Below are 12,774 nucleotides of genomic sequence, written 5' to 3' on the forward strand. Positions count from 1 at the left end.
TCGCCGTCGACAAGTTCTCTAAGTGGATCGAAGCAAGACCAGTGGCGCAAATCAAGTCCGAGCAGGCGGTACAGTTCTTCACCGACATCATCCACCGCTTCGGGATCCCCAACTCCATCATCACCGACAACGGCACGCAGTTCACCGGGAAGAAATTCCTCTAGTTCTGCGACGACCACCACATCCGAGTGGACTGGTCGGCCGTGGCACACCCCCGCACGAACGGGCAGGTCGAGCGAGCCAACGGCATGATACTCCAGGGTCTCAAGCCATGGATCTTCGACCGCCTCAAAAAGTTTGGCGGACGGTGGGTCGCCGAGCTTCCCGCAGTCCTTTGGAGCCTGAGGACAACCCCCAGCCGGGCGACTGGCTTCACCCCGTTCTTCCTGGTCTACGGGTCCGAGGCCATCCTGCCCACTGACTTGGAATACGGATCACCGAGGGTCAAGGCGTACAACGAACAGGGGAACCAGGCATTGCTCGAAGACGCACAAGATCAACTCGACGAGGCACAAGACGTAGCCCTGCTGCACTCGGCTAAGTATCAGCAGGCCCTACGGTGTTACCATAGCCGCAAGGTACAAGGCCGAGCCTTCAACATCGGCGACCTGGTGCTCCGTCTCGTCCAGGATAATAGGGGTCGGCACAAGCTAACTCCCCCGTGGGAAGGTCCTTTCATCGTCGCGCAAGTACTACGGCCGGGCACCTACAAGCTAGCGACCCCCGACGGGCAGATATTCGACAACGCTTGGAACATAGAACAGCTAAGGCGTTTTTACCCCTAGTTTTTGTTTCCAAGTTCTGTACATAGACTTATCTGTAAATTTGAAGCTTTCTTTTTGCGGAAATAGGAATTTTGAGCCAGTTCTGTTTAAAGCTTTTCCCGTCGAGCTCAGGAATATCCGACCCTGGCTTCGCTCCAGGGTCGCATATCCCTCGGGGGGCTATCAGGGGCTCTGGCTCAAGCCACTTAGCACCATCTGAAAAACATTTTTTCTTTCGACCTGAGCCCCCCTTTCTAAACTTTTGGGCACAAAAAGGAGAGAGTGCACGAACGGTGTTCAGGCAAGATTGATCGGACCGCGAAAAAACCTACGCCCCAGCGGCTACGGTACCTTCGCTCATCAAAGCTTACTGACATGCCCGACAACGCACTCTAAACTTTCAAGTCCAAAAAACAAGAAAGGGGATCGGAAAATTTTGCACGACAAGTTGTAGAAAAGGCCTCTATGGCCATCACGAAACAAGTCTGAAACTAATGTATTTACATCTGGGGTGCCAGCCCGACACACTTAGCTCGCCGGGGGATCTTCGGGAGGGACGACCTCATCCTCCAGGAGCTTCACCAAGGCCTCCGCCGGGGTGAACACCGCCATGTTGATCTCATCCAGTTCGGCCTCGGAGTAACCGGCGGCGTATCCTCCGCTCATCCCGGCGAAGTTGATGCCGAAATAATGGGAGCCGAAGACCCCGAAGGCTCGCCGCACGCCGGTGTGGAGCGCATCCACAGCAATCTCATGGGTCCGGCGGTGCATCCCGAGGACACGAGCCATCAGCGAGCTCGACCCCTCCTCCTGAACCACGCTGAGGCCGTCGCAGATGACGCGGACCGCATCCCACAGGGCGCCGTGCTCACCACGCTCCGTGTCGAGCAGGTCCCTCAGCCTGGCGACTTCGTCTGCAAGAACCACCCGGAAGACCCACCAAGTCAGAAACCACCGCAACACCATGGAGACGCAGAAACAAAAAGGAGTCTCACCATCGGACCGGGCCTTCAGCTCATGCTCCAGGTCGGCTCCCTGAGACACGGCGGTCTGGAGTCCCTGCACTTGCGACCGGAGTTGACCGACCTCCACGCCAAGCTCGGCCGCCATCTTCTCGGCCTCGTCCTTCCGGACCTTCTCGGCATCCCTGTCCTACCAAGCCTTTTGCCGCTCGCGCTGGATGCGCTCGATGGTCTTCTGAAGGGCTTCATGCTCCCCCTTCAGCTGTGCGAGCTCCTCGGCGTCGTGGCGGGCCTTTTCAGCAGTGTCCTGGAACTCCTCACGGTCGAGGCGGGCCTTGTCGACGATGGCTTGGAATTTGGCTTCCGACCGTCGCACCTCCTCCTGCGCCGCTTGCTCGCGCCTTTATAATTCGTTGATGACCCCCTGGGCGGCAGCAGCCTGCATGGAGAGCTCCCTGGTTCACTCCCTATGCAAGTTGAAGCGCTCCCAGAGCCCCCATTCCAGCCGGACAAAATCAGATTTCCCCCGACTGCATTCTTGGAGAGCCTGCAAAGCAATACACCATCAGGGGCAAGGCAACGGGAAAGGGACAATCACCAACAGGAGGGGCGACGTACCTGGCTACCAGGGAGGACGATGTTGTCCAACCCCCCCAACACCAAGGAAAGAGCCGCGCGGGCGCTGGCGAGGCTGCCCTGCACCGCCTGCCACTTGCGCCACTCCGCGGCATCATCCAGGGTGAAGAGGTGCCTCGGCGGGTCCTCACGGGACGTCCAACGCAAGACAGACCCCCTCCACACCCTGGGGATGGAACTGGCCAAAGCTGAAGCGGGAGTCGACCCGGAAGCCTCCGGGTTCGCCGATGGTCCCGGCGCCTGCGCCCCTGTCGCTGTCGGGGCCGCCGCGGACCCGCTCAACGCCGCCACCGCCTCCGACGCGGGCGGCGGAACAAGTATCCCCGCGGTCACCTCGCCTTCCGCCATGACCATCGAGGCGGCTTCCTCTGCCCCTGCTGGAGCCCCTCGAGCGGGCACCTCCGCCTCCGCCGCTGGTGCCACCTCCGCCGGGACCTCCGGGGCAGAGGTCCCTGCCTCCGTCACCGCTGCCCCCTCCGCCGCAGCCGCGCAGGCAGACACTCCCTCCTCCGTCGCCGCCGCCGTCCCCGTCGCGGCTGCAGGAACATTAGTCCCTGTTCCCGTCGCCGCCGTTCCCTCCGCCTCGTCGGCGTCGAGGTCGATCACTTCCCCGGCCTGAGGGCCCTGGGGAGCGATGCTCTGCACCGAGTGGTTGACCGGGGAAGCGGTAGGCGAAACGGGGTCCACGCCCTTTCCCGCACCCGATTGCGCTGCCAAAACAACAAATAAATGTTAGCGAAAACGAACGCAAGGGGAGGAAAGGAGCGAGGTTCACGAGGAAATCCAACTTACGTCCCTCCAGAGCAAGGACGGCGTGCGCTTCGCCTCGGAGCCGGACGCCGACCCCGGGGCATCCAGTAGCGGCCGCTTGTCGCCACTCCGCTGCCCTTGAGTCTCAGGCGCGATGGCGGGGGCGGGCTCCGTGGACCTCCGGGGAGCGCTCCGCACTGACTCCTGGGGGACGCCCTGCGCCGGCCCCTGAGGGACGGCGGGGGTGGGCTCCGAAGACCGCCGGGGAGCGCTCCGCGCCGGCTCCTGGGAGGCGCCCCGCGCCGACCCCTGGGGAGCGCCCCGCGTCGACCCTTGGGGGGCGCTCCGCGCCGACCATTGGGGCGTGGCCCCGGAGCCTTGCAGAACCGAGCCCCGGGTAGACGATCCTTCCGCCTCACCTCCCACGGCCGTTTGCGGGCGCGCCTCCCGGATTACGAGCGCACCCGACCGAGGGGATAAGACCAGCTCTTCCTCCTCCTCATCATCCTCTTCATCTTCCTCCTCGTCATTATCATCATTGTCGTCATCATCGTCCGACACGACCTACCCTCTCCGCCGTTATTGGAACTCCTTGGCGGCCCTCTTCCTCTTTTTCGCCATCTCCTTGTCCTTACGGCGCTTCTGCTCTTCGGCAAGGAGACAGTTTTGCGTTCACCGATCGGCGTCCTCCAGCACCGGCAGATGCGAGTTCACAACCCAGGTGAACATGCCCTACAAACACAAAATGGCCTCGCGTCAGAGCAATGACCAAGAGACACGAAAAAAGAAGGTCGGCGCCCCAATCCCTTACCAGGTCAACGAAGCCCTCGTCCGGGCGCATCAGCGGGTGCCCGGGCACCGGGTAGTCAGCGTCCTTGTCCTCCAATGCCTCCCAAATCCGCTGCCGGATCTCGGAGGTGGCGAGCGCACACGTCGCTAGGACGGTGCCCTCGGTGGGAGCACCCGGAGTCATGGCGGCGAGCGAACGAACCCGGAGCATCAGCGGCGCCACCCGCCGAGCATGGTATGCCCCGATGACCCCGGCGCCGGTAAGCCCTCTCCTCTTCAACTGCTCGATGGCCTGCAGCAGGTCAAAGATCCACTTCTTCTCCTTCTCGACCGGCCCGTACGCCCACACCTCCGGCGCCGCGTCGATGGTGCGGCCGGTGAACTCCGGCAGGGGGGAGTTTGAGTAGTTCTTCACATAGAACCACTGGTTGTGCCACCCCTTGTGGGATGCCGCGGTCTTCATCGCCATGTACTCCTTGGAGCGAGTCTGGCGAAGGTGGATCCCGGCACACCCGATCGGCACCGGGGGCGACCGCTGCGGGTTCCCCCTCCTCTCTGTCTTCTGGTACAGGCTGACGGTGAAGAAGTACTTCCACAGCGAGAAATTGGGCTTGATGCCTAGGAACCCCTCGCACAGCGTGACGAACGCCACGATATGCTGGATCCCGTTGGGGTTGAGGTGTTGCAGCTTGAGCCCATAGTAATGGAGGAGCCCGCGGAAGAAGCGGCTCGGCGGAGTCGCGAACCCCCGCTCGTGGAAGTGGGCGAAGGAAACGACGTAGCCGGCGGGAGGCGTCGGCACCTGCTCCGACCCCGGCAGCTCCCACTCACCCACCTCCGTCCTCTCGCAGAGGAGGCCTTTCCTCACCAGGCCCTCAGCGCGCGAGGAGTTGAAGTGGGAAATCCCCCAGGATCCTATCGCCGAAGGAGGGAAGAACTCGACGGGGGTGGGGGGAAAGGGCGTAGCTCTGAGCGGAGGAAGATGGAGCAGGCGTGGATGAGCTGAGAGCGAGTTTGAAAGGCGAAAAGGCCTGAAATCAGAAGGCGGGCGGAACCAGCAAGGCGGAGTTTTTGTTTTATAGGGAAGGCGTGAAGGGAGCGGAACCGACGCCCTTGTCGCCATAAAAATAGCACCAGGTACGCCCCCGTCACGCCTACTTTCTTTTCGGAAACCGCGCGCATGATCGGCCGCAGAGACATCCTCTCCTCCTCGATTCGCGGGTCGGCACCCTCCATAACTCCGCCTCCCAGAAGACGCGCACGCGACGTCCCCCACGTTCGGCCCAAGACGCAATATCCGTCCCGATTCAGCCCAAGGCCCACCGAAAGGTAATAAGGGATACGGGGCTGGAAACGCCCCTACGGCCCATTACGATCCAGAGGTTTGAAGGCTGGCCTGCTGCAGGTTCGACAGCTGCCTCAGGATATCCCCCGAGCGAGGGGTGAGAAGGGACGGGTCCGCTAGCGACCACCACCCAGGCGAGCGAAAGCCAAGGGCGTCCCGACCTCACGTTCGAGTCCAGACCGGCATCAAAGTTCATGGTTTTTCCACGAGGAAAGGCAACGAGCCCCCGGATCCGACCGAACGGACTCGGGAACTATATGAACTGGCCGGTTGGAGCCTGGAGTACGCCACCAGCTTGGCCCGAGCCGAACCCCCCCGAACGGGGACCGGGACTCCACTCGAACTGACCCGTTCGCAGCTCAACGAGCACCACGATTTGTCCAACGAGGATAGCGTGGCACGGCTCAACCCCTCCATCCCAACGAACGGATGCTTGAGGGGTAACGATCAAAAGCTGATCTGGCCTCCCGATCGGTCCCCTGCAACGTGCGGGAGCTTGGGGGCTAGCGTCGCAACCAACGACCAGGCGTGTGGTCGCGAGCTGAAGACTCGCTGGCCAAGCCGGCCCAACAAACACTCACTACCCCTGATCAACTGCAGCTTGCAGGGCGGGTAGAGATCTCCGGCGAAACAAGCCTCTGGAGGAGCATTCTTGCTCCACCACAAGCTCGGGGGCTACTGTTGGGGGGAAATATTAACGACCTCCCAATGCCGCTCAAAGCGACAGTCATAAAGGCCCAGGCCCACCTGCGATAATTGCGAGTACATCCGGCCCATTGAAGGCAGAGAACACTCCACTCCGTCTCGCCCGACCCCGGGCCCCGGGGTCGGACAATCCCGACCCCTCGATGGAGGGACTCCGCCTCGCCCGACCGCGACCCCAGGGTCGGGAGCTCCCGACCTCTCGCCGCAAGGTTCCGCCTCGCCCGATCGTGGACCCAGGGTCAGGAGCGCTCGACCCCTCGCCACGAGGCTCCACCTCGTCCGACCCAGGGAATCGGGGACTTGAATGCCCGGCCCCCACCACAGAAGCTCCGCCTCGCCCGACCCTGGACGCGAGGGTCGGACTCACTCGGGTCCACGAGACGGATATTCCCCTCGGGCGCGGACTGGAGGATCAGGATAACGATCTCATGGGTCCCCCTGTCGACCTCACCATAAATGCGCCGCGGCCCCATCAAGCCAAAAGGGAGCGGTGTCCCCAACGTAACCGATCACGAATACCGATGCACGGCCATGCGGCGCGGGCTGCAGTGGCCGCAGCTCCTTCCGATTCGTCAAAAAGTACTCATGAGCTGCGCCGAACAACGCAGGAGGGCGCACCGTTCGCTCTCGCGCCCCGTGCGCCCAATGGCAGTCTCAGGGATGTGACGTCCAGGTCCTACGGCAATCGGCGGGACAGCAGCATCAGGCTTCCTCCCCAACAGGCACGGATGCCGAAGCTGAAAAATCATCATCACGCTCGACGGCGACGGTGACCGGGGAGATCATCGATGAAGGAATCGCCCTCCCTCGGCGGGCGCGCTGACAAGGACTGGAAGCCGGAGCAAGAGCGGCGGCCTTGGGACTCCCCCCAGATTATTTTTCTTACTTAGCTTATCCTTCCTACCCCTCCACGGGAGGCCCGGCTCACTTGTAACCCCAAGCTCCTTCTTGCACTATAAAAGGAGAATCGGGGGTCCTGAGATGGAGACTTAGATTCTTTTCCTCAAGCCAACAGCACACTCTCACACTCCCTTAGAGCACAAGCACCTTCAAGAGACCTGGGATCAGCTCCCTCTCTCGTCCTTCTGTAACCCCTACTACAGAACCCCGCGTGGGAAATACGAGCTGCCTCGATACTGGACGTAGGGCTTCCTTTGCCCGAACCAGTCTAACCCCGTGTCTTCCACGCCACCATCCGAAGCCTTACGCGCATAAAAGAAATTTACTAGTCTAAGTCTCGATCCGCAAATCTTGACAACGACAGCGCTCGTCAGCTTCCTTCGGGCTAACCACGATATCTTCGCTTGGAAACCGGCTGACATGCCAGGTGTGCCCAAGGAGCTGATCGAGCATTCTCTCAATGTCGATCCCAAAGCTACTCCAAAACGGCAACGACTACGCCGGTTCACTCAAGACAGACGAGAAGCAATCAAAAAAGAGTTGGCCAAGCTACTCGCGGCAGGGTTCATCAAGGAAGCTTTTCATCCTGACTGGCTCGCCAATCCTGTGCTCAATCCTAAGAAAAACAACGAGTGGAGAATGTGTGTTGACTACACCGACCTCAACATACACTGCCTAAAAGACCCTTTCGGGCTACCCAGGATCGACCAAGTGGTCGACTCCACCGCTAGGTGCGCTTTACTATGTTTTCTCGACTGCTACTCTCGCTATCATCAGATAAGCCTCAAAGAGGAAGATCAAGCCACAACAGAGTTCATCACACCTTTTGGAGCTTTCCGCTACAAAACAATGTCCTTCGGACTAAAAAATGTAGGGGCAACTTATCAAAGGGCCATACAGATGTGCTTCAAAACACAACTTCACCGCAATGTTGAAGCTTATGTTGACGACGTAGTTGTCAAAACAAGAAACCGGGAGGAACTCATTGCAGACTTGGAGGAAACTTTCTCTAGTCTACGCGCTTTTCGATGGAAACTCAATCCTACTAAGTGCATCTTTGGAGTACCTTCCGGCAAACTAGTCAGGTTCATCATTAGCCATCGCGGCATCGAGGCCAACCTGGAAAAAATATCTGCCATCACAAACATGCAGGCACCAGCTAGCATTAAGCATGTGCAGAAACTCACAGGCTGCATGGCCGCTCTCAACCGGTTCATCTCGAGACTTGGATACCGAGGACTACCCTTCTTCAAGCTTCTCAAATGTCAGGACAAGTTCAAATGGATGGTAGAGGCAGCTGAGGCACTAGCACAGCTCAAAGACTTCCTGTCAAAGCCTCCTGTACTCACCGCTCCTTCTCCGAATGAAGACTTGCTCCTATACATCTCAGCTACTACTCATGTCATCAGCACGGCAATCATAGTCGAGCGGTCTGAACCAGGCCATGCTTACAAGGTCCAACGACCTGTCTACTTCGTCAGCGAAGTACTCTCGGACTCCAAAACTCGGTATTAACCCATACAAAAGCTCTTATACGGAATTCTGCTCACCTCCTGGAAACTGCGCCATTACTTCCAAGAGCACAACATCATAGTCATCTCCGACTTCCCGCTCGGCGAAATTCTCCACAACAGAGATGCCACGGGCAGAATCTCCAAATGGGCAGTTGAACTCGCAGCTCTCACCTTGGACTTCAAGCCAAGGACAGCCATCAAGTCCCAAGCTTTGGTCGACTTCATAGCTGAATGGACTGAAAATCAAGTTCCAACACCAGTCGAATGACCGAACATTGGGTAATGTACTTTGACGGATCCCTCAAACTTGAAGGAGCCGGCGCAGGTGTATTGCTCATCTCTCCCAGGGGAGACCAACTCAAATACGTGCTGCAAATATTCTGGGAAGCATCTAATAATGAAGCCGAGTACGAAGCATTGCTACACGGCCTTCGCCTTGCAATCTCCCTCGGCATCAAACGACTACTGTTGTACGGTGACTCTCTAGTCGTTATAAACCAGGTCAATGACGAGTGGGATCGAAACAAGGACAACATGGACGCTTATTGCAAAGAAGTCCGCAAACTCGAGAACAAGTTCTCAGGCTTGGAATTTCATCACATCATCCGCGACAACAATGTTGCTGCCGACGTCCTATCTAAAATGGGCTCCACTCGCGCAGAGGTTATAGCAGGAATTTTTGTACACGAACTGCGCAAACCATCCATATCCGACCAAGTCACACCGCCAGCAATTCCAACTGCTGACGTCTCTCGTGAAACCATGATGATAGAAGTCGACTGGAGGACACCCTTCATCGACTACATCAAAGATCACCAATTACCATCCGACAAAAGTAAAGCTGAGCAAATCTCTCGGTGCGTAAAAAATTACGTTCTAGTTGGAGACAAGCTCTACAGGAAAGGTGCATCGTCTGGAGTACTCATGAAGTGCGTCACCAGAGAAGATGGCCAGGAAATCCTAGAGGAAATTCACAGAGGAATCTGTGGCAACCACGCCTCCTCAAGGTCACTAGTTGGCAAGGCTTTCAGAGCAGGCTTCTACTAGCCAATGGCTCTGGCCGATGCTAAACAACTAGTTCAGAAATGCAACGGTTGTCAATTCTTCACAAAACAGCAACATGCACTGGTGCACTCTTTGACAGCTCTCTACACTCAAACAGAAGCAACCGAAGGCAATCCATCGCTGATCAGGAAGTTGATTTGGTTCGCTCTCCAGATGGCTCTATTTATAGCCGAAAACTGCAACTACCATCTGCCCAAGAGTTACTATGCACTCGTGATCAATGAGTCTGACAACCCCTGACTCTGCCCACATGATGGTACTTATGCCACAAAGGACAAAAGAGTACAATACACCCGTGCATCCACAAAGGACAAAGTAGTACAGTACACCCGTGTCCTTCAAAAGACGAGTACTCGACAGCATTACGACTACTCGACACTCGTGACTACTATAAGCCAAGCGTGGCCTACGCTCACTCCATTATCTCGGGGGGCTTGGACTACCCCGACCCTTTGCTAGAAGGGGTCAGGCTTAGCCAACCCCAGGACTCAGGGTCGGGCAAGGCAGAGCTCCTCCCCCAGAGAGTCAGGCCCAGCCGACTCCGGGGCTTTGGGTCGGACAAGATAGAGTGAAACTACTCTTCCCTAGACAACAAACTTCAAGCAACAAGACCAATGGCCAAGTATTTATTTATCAAAAGTATCGTTCAAAGTACTCGACACAAATACAAGAGTACATACAAAGCTCAAGGTTCTTCTAATGAGACAAACTCCGACATCTTCGCTGCAATAGGCTCCGCCTCCTTGAGGTACTGCGCATATGCTTCTTCTGTGCAGTTGCGAGCCACGCCATCACCAGCTGCCACCAAGTCTGCCCTCAGATAGTAGGACTTCACAACTGCAAGGACCTATTTGCAAATAGTTTTGTAGAGTCCCGCCACTCTACTCGGGGCAGCCTTCAATCGCTCGACTAGTGATTGCGGCCCTGCGCCTTCTTCCACGGGGGCTATGGCGTTCACCAAGTCTTCAGCTACTACAGTTAGCTCCTGGAGTTCGCCTCGAAGTCTTCCCATGGTCTGGGCATGATCTCTGCATGCCACCATAGCCATGGCAAGCATAACGCCATTTTGCATTTTTCGGTCACGCTGATGTTCGCAAGCAGACTGTGCCTCCGTCAGCGTGGCCTGAAGATATTCGACTTCATTCGCCACTCGGTCGTGCGCGTTTCTCCAGTCGAGAACTTGGCTCCTTGCAGCCGCTCTTGCTTTTTGAGCTCTACAAGACAATAAGCTCAACCACAACCGACTACAGTTGGATATACTCAGAGTAAGAGAAATACTTACCTTGATACTTCTTGTTCAGCGACTTGTAGCGGCTCTCTAGTTTTTGCTGCAGAATCGCGTGATCTGTACGTTCCACAGTAAAAGACTTCGCTCCGACTTCGTGAACCCTCAGAGCTTCTTTCAGTCGGGCACATTCTTGCTCCAGTTGATGACTTCGTTCCTGAAAAGGTCCGAGTATGCAATGGTGAGTTAAGAGCTTCACAACTACTCGATTCATGTGACAACAAGGAAATCTACCTGGAAGCCCCGGAAAACATCGATGGCCCTCTGAAATTCCAAGTCAGAGGGCAAGCTAAGTACTGGTCTTTGGGTACTCTCCGCAAGATAGGAATCGTACCCAGAGTGGCACCTACAACATTTATCATGTCAGCTACCTGCTATGACTATAATAAAAAGACTACAAAAACATACCTGGAGCAGTTGCTTCTTTGGTTTTTTCAACACCCACTACGATCAGCGATCCGCCAGTGGATGTTGGTAAGGCGGCACTTCCAGAATCCGATGCAACAGCAGGTACTTCCACCGAACGGATAACATCTTGAAGCATGGACATGGTGGCCCCAAGACGACCGGCATCGACTTCGGGTACCTCCTCAACAGTTAAATCCTCCAAAGGAGCAGATAATGTAGTCGAGGGATACGGCCCTACCCCTGTTTCTACAGGATAGTTTCCTATGCATCTCTGCACCAAAATACGTTACTACATGATTTCAAGACAACTCAAATTCATTCCAACAAACAAGAAAGCTCACCAGGTTGAACGTGGCGGCAACCGCACACATTTCTTCTCGACGACAGGCGGCCGAGTACTGGGCGCCGCGGGAACTGCTGCCGGCATTGTCTTCTCACCAAAGCCTATGAACCTGAAGTCATGACTACAATACAACTCAAACAAATACATTTAGAAGGAACAATGCTTACCACTAGTGATCACATTGGACAGCAAACTACCAGTAGCGAGTACTAGCGACACCTCCTTTGCAACGCCCGCTCCTTCGGCAGGCAGCCCCAGCACCGCTTGATCATCAACGGGTAGTATGGAAGCCAATGGAGCCGGTAACTTGGGAGTTACTCCAACTTCTGTTGATGGCACCTTCTCTGGCACCATATCAACAGATACATCACCAACGTCCGGATCGGTTACGGCTACTTCTTCAGAAGCAGCCTCATCACCACCAAGCGCCGCATCAACAACCTTTATGACAAAGACGAATTAGTCATAACAATAGCAAGTTCAAATTTATCAGCTACAGATAAGCTAACGACTACATACCTTGGTACCTCGAGGCTTCTCAGGAGTTGAAGCAGACTTAGCCACAGACATCTTGCGGACTACTCTACGCTTCTTGGCAAGAGGAGAGGGTTTGTCCTCTGACTCCTTAGCAACAGATTCTGATTCTTCTTCCGACTGCATCAAGTAGCCGGCAAGAACTTGAGACTACAAACAACAAGTCGGTATCAACAACAAATATCACATAAGACAAAAGAGAACAAGTCAAGTGCAAAATACATACCACTTCTTGCTCATACCAGGCGTCATACTGACGAAGGGCCGCAGGGATTACTGGTACTCCCTGATAGTTCCTGAAGAGCTTGGCTAGCAACGCCTCTACGTCATCATCGGATATATCCTCATCAGACATACGCGATGGATCCTTAAGACCTACATACTCACTTCCCGAGTGAGCACATTGTAGAAGTGGCTCGACCCTTCTCTTCAGCAAGCTGGCCGCCACATTGATTCCAGTCAGACCGTGTACCTTCATTTCAGTGATCTGCTGCATCAGGAGATTGAGCTCAGCGGTGTGCTTGGGTTCACTCACCCAGTTTTTCGCGTGCTTGGGTGCGTGACCAGTCACCACAGGCAAGCGAGGATCATGGTTCCTAATGTAGAACCACCTTTTCTTCAACTCACCATGGGAGTCAGTCAAGTTGTACTCAATGTATGCGCCCGAGTTCCTGAGTTGGAACCCGGCGCCTCCAAAGACTTCTGTCCTTTGGGCACTTGGCTGAGGCTTACAACGGAACAACTTCCTAAATAACTCGAGGCTTGGAGGAACTC

This window comes from Setaria viridis, chromosome 4, assembly GCF_005286985.2.
Source record: "Setaria viridis chromosome 4, Setaria_viridis_v4.0, whole genome shotgun sequence".
Lineage (NCBI taxonomy): Eukaryota > Viridiplantae > Streptophyta > Magnoliopsida > Poales > Poaceae > Setaria > Setaria viridis.